The following is an 18,639-nucleotide window of genomic DNA, read 5'->3' as shown; positions in this document are numbered from 1 at the left end:
ATACACACTAACATAGGGCATAACTCATATAAGGCCCATGCTGCATTGGAGATCACAGATATGTGCATCCATTCAGGAGAAAGGGTTGCTCCAGCTGGAAGGGAACATATGCTGTTTTGAGTGTGAAGTTCTTATACTATGAGTTTGAATGGCCTCCCTGGAGCTGACCAAATTGTTTATCAAGGGTCAAGGCAAAATGTTATTTTTTTAACTTTTTTTTTATTAAGCACATTCCACAATACAAAGGTTTAGGTCCTGAACAACATCTGTACAATTTAATGATTTCAATAAGCTGATCAGACACAAACTTATTTCAAAGAGATAATTGACAAATATAATTAATTACAAGTTAGAAATAGATGATCCCAGTGCTTTGATACACTAATACAGCAGCAATGTACAATTGTTCAGTTATGGTTGGCAAAACCCAAATCCAAACTTTAGTGAGGAATTGCTATTATAAATCCCTGAAGTCAGATTCCTTGGGTGCCAAAGACAAAGTCTACTGCTATGATTTAATAAGCATAATCCAAAAGTAGTGTGCGTTCAAACACTATGATCTCCCAAGGTAGATAAAGAATATCCATTTCACACACGCATAAAAAAGACACTCCTCTCTAAGAAACAATTTGCCATTTTGTTCTGGGCTGCAAAAGGATCTTTTCTTAGCTAGTTTAATATTAAAGCTATAAGATGTAAAGGCTTAAAAGTAAGCCACTTTCATGAACTACTGTCAAGGTTACAAAACTGTGACCTTGTCACCAGGGAGAAAAAAAAAAGCTGGTGGTAGACAAAATATTAATTGTGAGACACAGCAGTGCTAACCTACAAAAATGTTGTCAGTATTTTTTGTGTGTATATTTTACAAGTTTACAGCCTCCCTTAACAGGAAACTATCATGATGGGCTCAAAACCATCAGGTCTAACCTAAAACAATGGTTTCCGTGCATAAATTCTATAAGCTACAGCCTCCTTTGATGGGAAACTGTCTCAAGTCCATTAGTCCTAATTCTGTAGCAGTGGCAAAGGCGTAACTCACAATTCCAGGTTATAAGTTCTGCTCTCCTTTGGTTGAGTCTTCAGAATATTCACCATAGGTAGGGTGTAGATTTCTACTGGGCTTCTCCTACTGTACCAAGTCTACCTTACCTCAGTGTATCTAGTTTTCCTCAGTTCCCAGTGCAGACATTATCATCAGTCATTGCCACTCTGAGGACATTGCTAGGACACCAATTGGAAGGTAGAAATCATCCAACCTTTCTAATACCATATCACTCTTTGGTAATGGTGGTGAGGATACAGAGGCTCTTCTTCCCCACCACTGACCCCGATGAGTGATTCCCTCATAGAGTATTGGCTTAGAAATATTTTCACCACCAGTCAGACCTGTTTCTCCAGTGCTATAATCAGAATTGGCATACCTGAGTCTCCTCAAGCAATTCTAACACACTTTCTGGGTTCTATTTAATGGCTTGAAACTCATTATCATTCCTTAGCCTCTATTAACTCGGCTGTTCACACTGTCTTTAATGTTCTCACCTAATAAAATGTATCAGGCTTCAGGCCATCTTGATTGATATTTTTATTTATTTTTTTCTTTTTGCTTTGCTTTGTTTTAATGGTATTTTATTTTTCCTAATTATATGTCAAGAAATCTTTAGGATTCATTTTTATGACATTTTGAGTTCCAAATTTTTCTCCCTTCCTTCCATCTTCCTAAAATGGTACACAATTTTGTATATGTGCAATTATTTCCATATTAGATTTGTGAAAAAAAAGAAACAGATAAAAACCCCCAAAAAATAAAGTAAGTAGAAAAAAGTATGCTTCGATCTGCCTACAGAGTCCATTAGTTCTTTCCCTGGATATTGATATCATTTTCCATCATGAGTCTTGGATCATTGTGTTGCTGATAAGAGCCAAGTCTGATAGTTGATCATCACACAATGTTGCTGATACTATGTACAATGTTCATTTCTCATTATTTTGCTGTAAGAAATAAGATGATTTCAAAAAGCCATTGATAGACTTGTGAACTGTTGTAGAGTGAAGTCAGTGGAACCAGACGAACAATTTATACTATAACATCAGTATTATGAAAAATGAACAATTTTGAAGATGAATAAAATTAGAACAATTTACACAAAACAATATTCTAAAGACAAACAGCTTTGAAAGCCCAAAGAACTATGATTAATACAATGATCATTACTGATTCCAGAGGAACAACAATGAAAACCTGCTAACCCTGAGAGGGAGGTGATAGATTTAGCGTGCATAGTGAGACATATTTTTGTAGACAGCCATTGAGGGAATTAATTTTGCTTGACTATGCATATTTTTATATAAAATCTGTACTTTTTTCATTGGAGTAGAAAGAGAAAATAGATTTCTGTTAATATATTGGGGAAAAAGGGAAGTGAGAGATTGCTACAGATATGGAATGTTGCATGCATTGCCAAATGAGGTAACTGGATTATTAGATTCAGTTAATCATTTTACTTTGCTACAAGAGACCACTCACATAGTAGAATATGTATATGTATGTAATGTAAGAAACAAAGCACATCAATAAAACTGAAAGGAACAACAAAAAAAGAAATATACAGGTTTTTATCCTCTTTGTTTTCCCATTATGAATGTTTGGACCTATTTTTTTCATATTACCATATGTTTCACTCAGGAGGTTTTTAGTGCTTTGGCTCACTGCATTTAACATAATGTCATCTGGAAACAGAAACACAACATCCCTTAGGGATATTTCCTTTAGATCAACTCTTTTATGATAAAGGCAAGCACTTCAAGTATGCATATGCTTTACACTGCACACCTGAAGTGCTTGCCTTCATGGAACAAGTTTAATTGAACAAATTAATATTCTTGAAATACCTTCTTTTAAATGAGCTTAAAGAGGAAACAAGAGTGACAGAGGTTCTATCTTTTTGATACATTTCTGTGAAATCTTGTCACATTTTAAGACAACTTTGTAATTACTGGCAGATGATCCCAATGATAAATGTAACCTTAAGAATTAACAATCTGCTTAGCTGCTACAGGAAGGACACCAGAGATCTGGGTTCTTATTCCAGGCCTGCCATTGATTTGCTCTGGGTTATAAATTTTACGTAAAGTTTTTGTACTGACATCTAGGAATCAGGGTCACTTGATCCTGCTTCTTATAGTTCATCCAAACCAGAAAAAGACAACAGACTTTGGGATCTACAATATCAAAAAGAAACAAAGTGAGGGAAAATAAAACATACATCTTGATCCTAATTCAGGCCCCTATGTTCAATTACAGCTTTTATGTCATGTTGGGAGAGCTTGATATGTCTACATGGTACATGATAGCAGAAACAGGAATAGAAAGATGGAAGATACGAGAAAGGGTGTAATTCACCTATCTAGAATGGTATCATCAAGGAATGAATTCCAGGCAACTCATGCTTTGTAATTATAGAAATCTTTCCATCTATCTTAAAATCAAATATGACGCCAAGAAGATATTTTAATTTAAAAATTCAGAAGTTCCAGCAATAACTTTCAGATACCATAGGTTTTGCTGGTTTTTTATCATCCTGTGCAAGTCATTAAACATCTCTGTGGATTAATTACTTCATTTATAAAATTGAAATAAAAAACATACCTATATCACAAAGTTTCAAGATCGTTCAGACAATTCAATGAAATAATAAATGTAACAGTGTTAGGAAAAAATGGTATAAACCTTTTATAAAAGTAAAGGGTATAATTCATTTTAAATGCTATTGGTTTTCCTCCAAAATAAGTAAGGTAAGAGGTATGGCATATTCCCTACTGTGATATTTTTGTTATGTCAGACACAGTACCAGGGTTTAAATCACAAATCTGCTATTTCCTGACTGTGAGACTTTGGGCAAGTTACTTAACCTTTCTGAGCCTCTGTCTCCTCCTCTGTAATATCAGCAGCCTCCAGGACAGGTCTAAATCTATGAGCCTAGGAGTATGACTCCTGGACTAAAAGTCAAATATGCATGGTCAGACAAAATTAATTCCCTCGGTGTCTGTCTACCAATATATATCTCACTGTGTGCCCTAAATCTATCACTGTCAAGGACCTTTAAGCTATGTTACTTTTTTTCTAAGTCAATGTTTTTATGTCTATTTTTTATTTATTATTATTATCTTTTTTTTAAGGCAATGGGATTAAGTGACTTGCCCAGGGTCACACAGCTAGTAAGTGTTATGTGTCTGAGACCAGATTTGAACTCAGGTCCTCCTGAATCCAGGGCTGGTGCTCTATCCACTGCGCCACCTAACTGCCCCTAAGCTATGTTACTTTTGACAAGCCACTTAACCATCTGAGCCTCAGTTTTTCTCAGATGCAAAAGGGGGTTAATATTTGTACTATCCCACTCACAGTTGTGTTTGGAGGAAAATTTATATTTATGAGTGTGTAAGGGTGGAGCTTTATTGATTCTTATATCCACTTAAAAGTAACTACATCTATTAAATAAGAATACATCTTGATTCAATCCATCAGAACACAGATGAACTGTTTCTACACATCTCTTTGAATTAAAGTCATTGTGTAAGAAACTGGGCAGGCCCTAAGGAATTTGTATGAAAATTAACTGTACCATTTTTGTTGGGACTGAATACCTCTGGGGCTCATTCATGTTTCTAAGACTACTAAGATATTTTGTTATCTAAAGTTTCTCAATCAGTCTTTACTATTCTCAGTGGCATACCTATATGGCCACCTTACCCAATTGTAAATTCCCTGAAGAATGTTGCCTTAGTAATTTTTGCAGCTGCTCTCAAGATCTAGTGAAAAAAATATTCTAGTATGTACTTAATGAATGTTTCCTGATTTGAGTTCCATTAAGTTGATTCTCCTCAACTAATGGGCTAAAAATGTGTTTGTGTCATGGGGCTGGGGTGGGGTATAAAATGGAGCAGTCTCTTTTCCATGTTCTATTCTTTGTTCTTCTCCTACTCCCTAAAGGAAGCTGCAAAGTATTTTTATGCTTGAGGAGCTTAATGTCCTATGATTTTTTTTTCCATGAAAAGCAGACAACTTTCCTCTCCTCCTGAAGAAGAAATAACCCTTTAAACAACAGCCATCTAGCTACTTCCAAATTATAACTGAACATACACTTCCTTAATAACTGCCTCAGATTCCCTAAAATTTATATATTCTGCCTTTCCAGAAAGATCCTCACATACTTATTCAATAGGACCTGTGTGACTTTTTTGCTGTTATTAGATTTTAATGTATTAAAAATTAAATTCAAAAGAAAACTAGGTTAAGGGCTTTTGGAGGTGGTTTTAAAAGTTCTGAATGTTATATTTTCAACATTTAAAACAAAGAAAGCATGCTTTCTTTTGAATTTAATTTTTAATACATGAAACTCTGGTAATTTTTAAAAAGCTTCTGTAGGGTCCCTATTTGAGTATTTTATTCTTTGTGTTGTTTCAGATAAAATTCATAGGTATTTAATTATGGTACATGATAAGAGTAGGGAGAGGGGAAGCCTGGTAACATATAGAATATGTGGCATAGAATATTCACTCTGCAGAAATTTAGAGATGCTATAATCTAGTTTCCTCATTTTAAAGCTTGTGATGCTGAGGTATAAAGAGGATATGAGAGACTCTCAAAACTACACACCTAGTGGCATATAACTAGGTATTCTGTACAGAGAGAACCACTGGACACCCATCTTGGACAATTTCTACTGCTTCTTCATCATCTGAAATCAGTCTTGTTATGCCCTGTGACAAATTCTCTCTTCCAATGGGGTGCAGTCCACATGAGAGTAGAGAGGAATGAAAAAGAAAAAGTGAAAGCATTTTTAAGTATGATTTTGAGGATGGATTATTTGCTTGGAACAAAAGAGGAAATGAAAGAGGAAGACTGGGGAATATAGTAGATAAATATATGAAAACTAGAAATGAGGAGTCCTGAATTTTCCTGTGTACGTGTGATAAAATTGCATAATCACTTAGGTACCTGTGATTAGGAATTTATTCTTAGCAGCTCTTTTTGTGATGGCAAAGAATTGAAAATTGATGGGATACACATCAGTTGGGGAATGGCTGAACAAGTTGTGGTATGTGAATGTAATGGAATATATTCTATAAGAAATGATAAGCAGTTGGATTTCAGAAAAACCTGGGAAGACTTATATGAACTGATGCTGAGGGAAGTGAGAAGAACCAGGAGAACATTGTACACAGTAAAAGCAACATCGTGTAATAATTAACTATGATAGATGTAGTTCTCAGCAATACAGTGATCCAAGACAATTCCAGGACTCATGATAGAAAATACTAACCACATCCAGAGAAAGAATTATGGAGTCTGAATACAGATTGAAGCATACTATTCTCATTTTTGTTTTGTTTTATTTTTCTTTCTCATGGTTTTTCCCTTTTGTTCTGATTCTTCATTCACAACATGACTGATGTGCAAATATGTTTAACATGATTGTACATGTATAACCTATCAGATTGCTTATTGTCTTTGGGAAGGGGGAGAGAAGAGAGGAAAGGAGAAAAAATTGGGACTCAAAATTTTACAAAATGAATGTTGAAAACTATCTTTACACATAATTGGAGAAAAATAAAATACTAGAAAGGAAAAATAAAATAAAATCTTAATCTTTCTGTCTTCGTGTGAGCAAATATAATAGGGGAGCATCACAATGCTTCTCCAACTGTCCGCTAACCTCACAGAGATATTGGCATGAATGAATGACTTGTTCTTTAAAACATCCTTAGAAAAGGATGAAAACAAAGAAAAACAAAAACAAAAGGATGAAAATGACTTATTCCCTTTTTCTAGTACAGTGATAGTGTGGATAAAATACATAGATCTCCCAGATTTCTGCATTGCAGTAATCTTTATCAAGCACAAATTCACAGGTCTTTCCTGCAAGGTAGTTCTTATTTAAAATCTGAATAAAGCATTGGTCTCTAATTCATTAAGTTTAATTCAGGCACCAGAGGTAAAAACAAAAGAAAAACACATTTCAGAAAGACCTGACTTAGCCTTGGCTAATTAGCTATAATTAAACTGCTACCAGCCAGGACCATTGTCATCTTCTCATCAAATATATGATTTTCAAAGTTGTATTATATTTTAGACATGCTAGTAATATTAATATTTGTGTCTTGAAAGCCAATATCTTTATTTTCTGCAGGAATATGATTTTGAAACTATAATTTAAATCAATAGACAAAGCAGATTTTTATCCTACCCCCTCTCTCAACTTCTCCAAGTTTCATGCCAATAACTTTAATAGCAGCAACAAAGATATTTAAAATCTTATAAAAGAAACATATGGCTTGTTATCTTGGCATCTTGTATTTTGATGCCATTTTTATATTACACTTGTCTTTGCCCATAAAAACATCTTCAGGTTGGTAAAGCTATGGCATATTCTGTTAATTAGGGAAACACAGAATCCACCTTCCAGTTTGTCCTCTAGGATTTAAACAGAGACCTTTAGTTAATGGTTTAAAAGCAAAAGACATCTCAAAAATCACCCTAAGTGCAAAAACCAAAGCATTCGCTGAGGTTGCTGAAGTCTAGGAGAGAGTCTGGGGCCTCTGGGTAAAAATTGATCTGTATTTTCTTAAATAACAGAGTCAATTATGGACATAGAACATACTCTGTGCACAATCTGCTACTTCAGTCACTTGTGATGATGATTACTTTTCTCTTTAGCTCCCTTTCTTTGCTTCCAACCAAGAAATGACTCCCCTTGCTGTTTAAATTCCTCAAAAAGGCAGCAGCTTAGGATGCTGACTTCCTTAGCTCTTCTCCTTCCTTTCATTATTTCTACTTGGAACACCATGAAGGAAGTCTATATGGATAATGTAGGCATTCAACATTTTCATGCATCCTACAACTTAATTAGTCAGTTAACAAGCATTTATTAATCACTTATTATATGCCAGACATTGTACCTGGCTTAAATTACAAAGAAAATCAAAAATAGGGTTCCTATGCTAGGAGAGACAACTCACAAACAATTACATACATACAAGAGATAGATAGGATGAATTGGAAAAAGCTATCTTTTGAGTAACTCTGTTAGTAATTTATAAGGTTACCAAGTATTTCTCGGAATTACAAGTCCCATGTAACCAACTGCTACATGGTTAGCTGTTAATAGCCTAATGATCCTGGAATTATCTCACTAAAATAATTACATATAAATGCAGATGTTAAAATGCATCTTCTTTATCCTCTCTTCCCTAAGCCTTACCAAAGCCACCTGATGTGGCCTCCACTGTATCCTCCCCAAAATTATGTTGGCTCTTTTCCTATGCTACTTGGCAGCAAGCTATGCTCAACTTCAAGGGAAAGAATCTTAGTGGCTATAATGTTACTCTGGACAGAAGTCTGGGTAGTGACAACAGAACCTTGCTTTCTCTTTAGAGTGTCTGATGAGCAATATATGGAAGGTTCACAAAAGCAGAGAGAAATAATATTTGTAGCAAAAAGATGAGAGGAACTGCTAGAATGGAGCCAGGTAGCATATATGAGAGATCTGGGGAAATAGATTTGTTTTTCAGTCCAACCTGGATCCATGAAGGAGCTCATGTCAAATAAAATACAAAATTTAATGCTTGACATTCAAAGCCTTTTATAACCTAACCCCCTCCTAGCTTTTCAGTCTCCTTGCTTACCCTCTGACACATACTCTTCCAACCAATGACGCCGGCCTCCTTGCTTTCACATACATAAGACACTCAGAGCACTTTCTCTAACTGTTCCTCCTTATCTCTGCCTACTGGCTTCCCTGATTTTCTTCAAGTCCCAATTAAAATCCCATCTTCTACAGGAAGCCTTCACTGACCACTCAGTGTCTTCCCTCTCTTTTTTTTTCCTTCCTATTTATCAATATGCAGCTTCTTTGTATATATTTGTTTGTTTTTAATGGGGTGTGTCTACTGTGTATGAAATAGCTTCTTGGAGCCAAAAGTGAGAGCTGGGTGGTGACCCATTGGACATGAAACATGGATGAGAAGCCTTTAAAAGGGCTCAGCAAGACCTCACACCAGAGGTGCTAGCCCAAATCATCTCAGTAAATGGGCTAAACCAAGTTGAAAGTAACTGACAGACCTAAAACCCATTGGTGAGATGGGGGAATGTCTACCACAAGCGTGTGAATACTTTCCCCAGAAGAAAGCATTGTTAAGAACAATTTGTTCCAATGGCAATGAAGGTAGCTAAAGTAGGGGCTGTGAAGGGGTTAGAGTTTGTTCAGATATCGAAGATGTAAAAGTTGTCCACTGCATCCTCGGCCATTGCCAGTCATCCTGACTTTCGTCTTGGCAGTGGACTTTGATGACTATGGAAGAGAAGTGAGACTGATGACTTTGTACAACTCTGCCTCACTGAAAGCGAATTCACACGCAAGTCAAGACAACCCCATGACGCCATTAATCCTCTCCAAAAAGGAAGGACAAAACCAATTTGCTTACTTGTTGTCTCCCCCATTAGACTGTAAACTTCATGAAGGCATGGACTGTGTCCTTTGCCTCATTTTGTAAAGCTAGCCCTTAGCATAATATGTAGCACACATAGGTACTTAACAAGTATTTATTAAATGACATTTTATTGAAAGCGATGGAGAAAATGTTAATTCAGATTAAACTGAAAAGTATGTCATACATATGTATGTATGTACATATCATATATGTGCCTATATATGCATAGAATATGTGTATGTGTGTGTGTATAAATGCCAATTGTTAAACATTTACCAACACACTACTGTACTGTAGCGGGGAAAACCTTTTTCTTCTTCCCCAACTGGAACTCCCCAGGGATGATCTGAATTTGCTCTTCTCTTTTCAAACTCCCAACAACATTCACTCAGCCTTCCCTCTCAGCCCAGGACCTTATCTCCTACATTTTGTTTGTAAAAATAGAAATTTTCTATCATGAGTTTCCTCTTCTCTCCAAGTCTATAGCTCAAGCCTCACCAACTTTATCCCTCACTTTATTTTTCACTGATCTTATCTATGAAGAAGAGTTGACCAAACCAACTAAGACCAAAATCTCTATTTATACCTTTGTTCTAATTCCATTTTTTCCTCTAATAACTTCCTCCTTTGATAATTATCTATTTCTTTAATCTTCAGTCATTTCCTTTCTACTGGTTCATTTCCAGAATAGGATGTGCATAGTACTCATAGCTCTCCCATACTTGGAAAACAAAACAAAACAAAACAAAAATCTTTCACTTAAATCTGACACGACCTCAAGTTTTTAGACTGAATCTCTCCTCCCTTTCATAGTCAAACTCCTGGAAAATACTTTCAATACTTCTTGCTTTTATTTCTGTCTCTCATTCACTCTTTGATGTTTTCTTCTATGACATTCTGCTGGGCCACACAACTGAAACTTCTTTCTCTAAGATTACAAATGATCTCTTTGCTGAGTAAAATGAGCAGAACCAAGAGAACTTTCTACACAATAACAGCCATGTTGTGCGATGACTAATATTGATAAACTTAACCCTTCTCAGCAATACAAGGATCTAAGACATCCCCAGAGGCCTCGTGGTGGAAAATGCTATCCACATCCAAAGATAGAACTATGGAAGTTCAATTGCTATCATTTCTTTTCTCTTCTGTTGAGTTTTGGTTCCTCTTTCTAATGATTCCTCCTATTGGTTTTAATTTTTTACTTACAACTTCACTAATGTGAAAATATGTTTAATAGGAATGTAAATGTATAGACTATATGAGATTGTGTGCCGTCTTGGGGAGTGGGGTGTGAGGGAAGAGGGAGAAAATTTAAAACTCGAAAGCATATGGAAATGATTGTTGATAAATCAAAATAAATTAATAAAATTAAAAGAAATTTAAAAAGACATGGTGCTTGCTGAAACAAAAAAAAAATGATCTCTTAATTGCAGAATATGATTGTCCATTCTGTCTTTTTCTTCTTTTTTTCTTCTAGAGTATTCACACTATGGAGCATCCTTTACTTCCTGGATTTCTATGACATGGAACTTTTTGGGTTCTCTTTCCATCCCAAGGACATTCCTTAAAGCCTCTTTTCTCTCTCTCCACTCTCTTATTAACTTCATCAGTTTGTATGAGTTAAATTATCATCTCCATGAAGATGATTTACAAATCTTTAGAATCAATACTTGTCTCTCTCCTAATCTACAGTCTTGTATCACTGACCAAACATTAGATATCTCCAACTGGAGAGTCAGTGTGTTTATATGCATTTATTAAGTACTTACTATGTGGCAAGTTGGATAAAAAAGAAAGTCAAAAACATGATCTCTGTCTATCATTTTAATGAGGGAGACAATATGTTTAAAAAAATCCCTTGTACATGTAACACATATTTAGTATAAATGGAAGGTAATATCAAAAGGAAGGCACCAGCAGGGCAAAGGAGTAGGATAGACATCTCAAATTGAACATGACTGAAATGAATTCAATATTATCACTTTTATTTTTAATTTAATATTTTTCCTTAATTAGGTATAAAAAGAACTTTTAAAATTTGTTTTATAAAATGTTGAGTTCCAAAGTCCCTCCTTCAATTTGATAAAGATTATATGTATGCAGTCATATAAAACATATTTCTATATTAGTCATGTTGTAAAAGAAAACATAGGCCAAAGAAAACAAGAAAAATAAAGAAAGCTAAAAATATGCTTCAATATGCTTTCATATTGCATCAGTTCTTTATCTGGAGATAGATAGTATTTTTATCACAAATCCTTTGAAAATGGATTCGGACCAGTTGTATTGCCGAGGACAGCTAAGTTAATCACAGTTGATCATTGTACAATGTTGCTGTTACTGCTTACAATGTTCTCCTGGTTCTGTTCATTTCACTTTGCATCAGTTTATGTAAGTTTTTCCAGGTTTTTCTGAGAGCATCCTTCTCATCATTTTTTAAAGAACAAAACTATTCCATCAGAATCATAAACCACACCTTGTTCAGCCATTCCCTAATTGATGGGCATCCCTTCAATTTCAATTCTTTGCCACCAGTAAAAGAGCTGCTTTAAATATTTTATACATGTAGGTCCTTTTCCTTTTTTATATCTTTTGGGATGCAGACCTAGTGGTTGTATGTCTGAGTCAAAGGGTATGCTTGTTTTTATAGCCCTTTGGGCATAGTTCCAAATTGATCTTCAGAATGTTCAAAGCAGTTGCCTCTCTAGTAACAATGCATTAGTACCTAAATTTCCCCACATCCCCACTAATATTTGTCATTTTCCTTTTCTGTCATATTAATCAACCCAATAGGTATGTGGTGGTATCTCAGAATTGTTTTAATTTGCATTTCTCTAATCAATAATTATTTGGAGTTGTTTTTTTTTTTTTCATATCGCTATAGATAGCTTTGATTTCTTCTGAAAACTGTCCATATCCTTTGACCATTTACCAATTGTGGAGTGACTAAAATTCTTAAAAATTTGACTCAGTTCTCTATATATTTGTGAAATTAGGGCTTTATCAAAGAAACTTGCCATATTTTTTCATAGTTATAATTACTGTGTATTTCCTTCCATCCTATTTCCCCCTGTTTATCCTACTCTCTCCTTTCACCCCGTCCATTCTCAAAACTGTTTTGCTTCTATCGCCTCCTACAATCAACCATCCTATCAGCAAACCCCTTTCCTTTATCTCCTTCTCCTACTCTCCTTTAGGCTAAAATAGATTTCTATGCCCTACTGAGTGTGTATGGTATTCCCTCTATGAGCCAATATCAATGAGAGTAAAGTTCAAGTTCTCCCTTCTACCTCCCCAACTTCCCCTCCATTGTAAAATCTCTTTCATACCTCTTTTATGGGAGATTATTTATCCCATCCTACATTTCTTTTTCCCCTTCTCCCAGTGCATTCATCTTTCTCACCACTTTTACTCTTTTTAGATAATCATCCTATTGTATTTAACTCTCACCCATGCCATCCAAGTATACGCCTTCTAACTGCTCTAATAATGAGAAACTTGAAGTTATTTGCAATAGTTCAACTAAGAGCCAATATGATTAGAGTTAAGGTGATGTCCACTTGCTTGGACTGAATGGGACAGATTCAAAAGTTTTAGAAGAAGGCATCAACAAAGTATGGCAAGTAGTTATTTGAAGTAAAGGAGAGTGAGAGATGAAGAATGACTCAGAGTTTCAAATCTGGGAGACTGGAAGGATATTGGTACCTCCAATGGAATTAGGTAAATCTGAAATTAGGATAACTTTAAAAGTGATAATATTGGAGTGGGAGAGACCCAAGTTGTAATCTCTTGTTGAATATAAGCTCTTTGAGGGAAAAGACTATATTGGTATTTTCCATTTTAATCCTTATATCCCCAATGTCTAACACAGTAACTTATATTTTATAGACCCTTGTTAAATGATTACTGAATTATATTGAACTGTTGGAATTCCAGAAAGTATAGGGTTGATTTTCTTAGCAGGGTGGGGGACTTCCAGATCATTGTGAGAAAATTGTGAGGTTTAGCTCCCTCGATCCCCCTGAGTTACAGGGATTGAGAAATTTAATGGTTTATATAGATGTAGGGGCAGCTTTTTACCTTAATCAGTATCCCATTTTCCTACCATAATAAGACTTCCCAACCCACCAAAATGATGTCCTTTATGTCTTTTTCTGCAGCCCCTCCAGCCATGAGTCATTGTTCTGTCAATTAAGATGTATCTTATCCATGATAAGCACTAATTAAGTGTTTGGTAACTTGAATTACTACAATGACAATATTCTGGCCCCATTCCTTTTCTTAGGTCCATCACCCTGTAGACCTAAGCTGATACAATAAGGAGTTTTGTTATTTTATGGAGAGGTAGAGAGCTGAAGTGAAGATCAGGATTATCAATATATTTGACCCTTCCTGTAACTCATTGTTCTCATGATGGACTTTAGTTTATTACTCATACATTATGGACATCTATTCATACAGCCTTATTATATTCATTGTAACTTAAACAACAAGAAAATTATTTTTCATTCATCACTAACTATCACTTCTTCTAATACGGACTTCTGTTCATCTTCCTAACCCTGCTACTCACCCCAGTGCTACATGTCTTTGCCTATATCTTATTTCTCTACCCACAAATTGCTATTCCTGTACTTTTGAGAGACTTTGGCATAACAGACTGGAAGTAGGGTAGACACAGATTTATATTTCATATCTATGACACTTGCTAACTCCATGATCCTGGGCAACTCACTTAAACTATCTAAGCCTCAGTTTCCACATGTGCGAGAGGAGCCACTATTTCAGCAGGTGGACTGAACCAGGTTGACTGTGGTATTGAGCAGCTGAGTGATTTGTTTATGTGCATATATCAGGTATATATCACAGGCAGGACTTGAATGTGAGTTTCTTGCAAACAGAAATTGTTTCCAAGCACAGAGGCAGGCACAGAGTTGGTGCTTAATAAATATGTGATTTATTGATTGACTGAATCCTGGTCTTTCTGACACCAAAGCTGTCATTCTGTTCATTAGATCAACTGCCTTTCATACATGAATGCAGAGTAGGGTACTGTAGTTCATGCAGATTTATACAAAATAGCATGCAAATAATCTTTTTTGTTATTTCAGTTCTGTATAGTGAATGATTGGCTGCCCTCAGAAATGAGAAATCATGCCCTGAAAATTAGAATGTGAAATCTTCAGAGTCTGTCACAGCAAAATAATCAATTGGTTGAACAGCACACCACAGGGAAAAGGCCCTTTGGAATTGATGGCTTGCTCCTTGTATAGTCATAATATTCTTTATGCAGATGGTTTCATTTAAAATCTTAAGTGTTTAACTTGAGATTGGTTTATTGCTTTTTTGTTTTGTTGAATTATTTCAATATCCTTTTTACTCCATGAATAAATTCTAGGATCGGTAAGTTTAAATCTGTAAACCTAAACTATTGTTCCAGTATCTGTTCAGTTTTCTACCTGAGGTCAGGCATTGTATGTTGGGAATGGTATGCAAACTTCCAGATATATTTTACTTATTTGTCTCCAGATTGACTATGAAGGTGCTGGCTGCTTTGGAGATAAAAGTGTCTTTTTGTTACAGCATGAAGTATTTTCTCAGAATAAAATTCTATGCATGGAAAAAGAATGAATATGGGGGGAACAGATCTTGACCAATATTTCAAATGAAGACAATTTCCTCTTAATATGTATTAAAGTAGAGACAAAAGGATGATTTTAGTACTTATGTGGGGTGGAAATCATTCTACACTGTAAAACAATGTAATCTGTCTATTCAGAAAAAAACAATAGGCAATAAGTTCTCTTAGAACAACTTTGTGATTTCCTGAGTTAAATGACAAAAGGTATCAGATATGAAATAAGCATTCACTTTGATTTTAGCTTGCTTCCTGGGAGTTTAAGTTTTGTTTTGTTTTGTTTAAAAAAAAAAAACAAGGCTTACAGCAGAAGTAGCAGCAGTGATGGCCGGTCCTAGCTCAGACCTGGAGACAGTTGTGAGAATGGCCCTGTGGAGTCAGCATAGGCCCTGGGGAGCAAATTGTGGGGTGAAAGCCCTAAAGTGGAAGTGTACCTCTTCCACACATATTGTATCACAAGCCTGTCAGTATGAACTGGCACTTCTACATGATACATATCAGGGTTGTCCCTGATATGTATCATGTACATAGGGAAGCAGATCTCCTCCAAAATAATCTGGAATTATTTAGGTAACCCTTACAATACACAAGGATTACATGAGTCTGAGATTCTTCCATTCTCTAATTCAGAGAAACTTCATCCATCCTGAAGAAATTATTCAAGAGTTCAAAGAATGAAAAATAATGAATGAATATGAGGTGAAAGAAGAAATAATGAAAGAAGGATATCCACACACTTTTTTTTTTACAACTTCAAGGAAATTTGGGGAAGGGACCTGAAAAGTACAATGGCAAAGAGGAAGAAAACTCATCAGATTCTGGGTCTAAAGAAGGTGAAGACAAGAGGAAATGCAACTCAGTCATAGAAAATGTTCTAGATATAAACAGCAATCCCTCTAGTCCAAGCACAGCCAAATATCAGAGAATATAGACAGGCTACTATAAATAACTTAAAAAGGAATAAGGAGGAAACAAAAAAAATTGATAGCATTTACTTTAGTAGAAGGAACTTTTGACAAACTTTTATGAAATGACCCCAATGGTTCAGGTGGTACATAGTGTTGTTTTTGCTTATTATTGGGAAGGGAGTATGAAAAGATCAGTATGAAAGAAGAGGCTGAGAAGAGTAGCCTATACTTGCTAGGAATATGGTAGCAGTAGGAGATTTCTTAAGCATTCTAACCAAGTTCTCAATATTCCCAAAGTAGCTTTGCAAGTGTATACTTAAGGCTTTGGCATGAATTATATTGAAAGATTATTTGTGGGATTTTTGTGTTTTTGATGCCAAAACTTATTGTTTTAGAGATGTGCTGATCCTTTAGGTTCTCATCAATTTTCCTTAATTTGTTATCTGAATCTAATTGTAGGACCAAATAATTTTTACCATCATAAAGCAAAAGCTGGAGTGAACTAGGGGACAATTCAAAAGGGTCCTATTTCCAATGGACAGGTCACCATACACAAAGAGAAGCATTACTCTCAAAAACATAGTTCTGAACTAGAAGCATAAAACCTAAAAGACAAACATGCTTCTCCTCAGTGAGCCCCATTGTCAGGAAGATCATGCAAGACAAGAAAAAGATCCACAAGAAGTATAGCCCAAGTGGGAGTGGCTGCCCCTGCCCCAAGCAGCAGGACGATATCATCTATGAGTGCATGGTGGAGCCCCACATCCAGGGGGCCTACCAGACCAGACCCCCCTGCTGCCACCTCAACTTGTTGGTGCCTATGTACCAGAAAGTCATGTACTTAAGGGATGAGGATATAACTTGGCAGGATGCACACTCTGCCTCTTTCTCCTTGGAAACAAGGAATTTAATGGATTTCAGTATTGCCCCTTTGTTCATCCAAGAGCCAAGTGGCACAACTCAGAATGAACTAAGGCAACCATCTGAAGTGTCCTAGGGTTCCCAGGCCCCCAAATCCTTTCAAGGAACTAAAACATCAAGCATGGATGGCCTAGGGTCTATCTGGAAGGAGGAGGAATCCCAAGTGGAAGGACAAGAATCAGATTTCCAGGCACTGACCCCTAGCCAGATCAAGTCCATGGAGAAAGGGAAAAAGGTCCCCTCAGGCCATTACCGGCAACACTCAGCCACAACAGACAAGGAGGTGGCCAAAGAGGGAAAAGACCTAATGGCCCTTCACAAGACAAATTTATGTTCCCTCAACCTGAGCGCTGAGAAGGAAAGGGTGGGGTTGGGCCAATCTTCAGTCAGCTTTCTTGATGATGACTTCCTCTCTGAGACCTGGTGAAGTTGTTTTCATCTGGCACCAAAATGGAAGATACAGAAGATGCTTTGATCCCAGAGTCTAAGACCACACAGCTCAATATAAGTAAGGCATATTAAAGACAGTATTTGATTATTTGGCAACTGGTAAAATGAAACAAAATCAAGAAAACCATTTTCCCCAAAAAATGTTGTCCTGGAGAAGGATAAACGGCAACTCCCCCCCTCATCTTTCAATTTTGCTAGCTTTTGTGTACTTTTTTCTGAAGAATTTGAAACTATTCAATGTTACCTTGTCTAGATGTTACCACTTGTTATATGATCTGGCACATTTTGATATTATTTTGTTGATCAGTAATGACAGTTTTTAATTTAGGATTTTTAAATTGTTATTCAGTATTTTATTTTCCCCAGTTATATGTAAAATAATTTAAACATTTGTTTTTAAAACTTCAAGTTCCAAATTCTCTCCATTCCTCCCTTGCTACCCTCCCCATCCCAGTCATTGAGAATACAAGCAATTTAATCTGTTATACATGTATAGCCATGTAAATCATTTCTACATTAGTCATGTTGTGAAAGAAAACACAGACAAAAAAAACCTCAAGAAAAATAAAGTTAAAAAAGTATGTTTCAATCTGTATTAAGATACAATCATTTCTTCCTCTGGGGATGGATAGCATTTTTTATCATAAGTGCTTCAGAGTTGGCTTGGATCATTGTATTGCTGAGAATAGCTAAGTCATTCACTGCTGATCATGTTATAATATTGCTGTTACTTTGTACACAGTACATTTTACTTTGCATCAACTCATGTAAGGATTTTCAGATTTTTCTTAGAACATTCTCCTCATCATTTCTTAGAGCACAATAGTATTCTTTGTAATCATATGCCACAATATGTACATCTATTCCCCAATTGATGCTCATCCTCTCAATTTCTAATTCTTTGCCATCAAAAAAGAGACACTATAAATATTTTTGTACATATAGGTCCTTTTCCTTTTTATTTTTTTTCTCTTTTGGGATACCAATCTAGTAGTGGTGTTACCAGTCAAAGGTATGTGTGGTTTTATAGCCCTTTGGGCATAGTTCCAAATTGATCCACAGAATGGTTGAATCAGCTCGCAACTCTAGCAACATTGCATTATTTTTCCTTTTATCCCAGGTCCACTCCAACATTTGTCATTTCTTTTTCTGTCCTATTAGCCAATCTAATACCTATGAACTGTTTTAATTTACATTTCTCCAATCAATAGTGTTTTAGAGAATTTTTTTTCA

General features: G+C 35.8%; 2 pseudogenes; both read left to right on the top strand.

Annotated features, from left to right (window-relative positions):
- The first annotated feature begins 935 nt into the window (after positions 1-935).
- On the top strand, positions 936-16,058 carry LOC110212544 (MRG/MORF4L-binding protein pseudogene; annotated as a pseudogene).
- Positions 16,059-16,275: 217 nt separating this feature from the next.
- LOC110212543 (uncharacterized protein C1orf198 pseudogene) lies at positions 16,276-17,478 on the top strand (annotated as a pseudogene).
- Positions 17,479-18,639: the final 1,161 nt, after the last annotated feature.

This window comes from Phascolarctos cinereus, unplaced genomic scaffold (genome assembly GCF_003287225.1).
Source record: "Phascolarctos cinereus isolate Bilbo 61053 unplaced genomic scaffold, phaCin_HiC Scaffold_4;HRSCAF=312, whole genome shotgun sequence".
Lineage (NCBI taxonomy): Eukaryota > Metazoa > Chordata > Mammalia > Diprotodontia > Phascolarctidae > Phascolarctos > Phascolarctos cinereus.
This window is presented reverse-complemented; position numbering and strand designations above follow the sequence as displayed.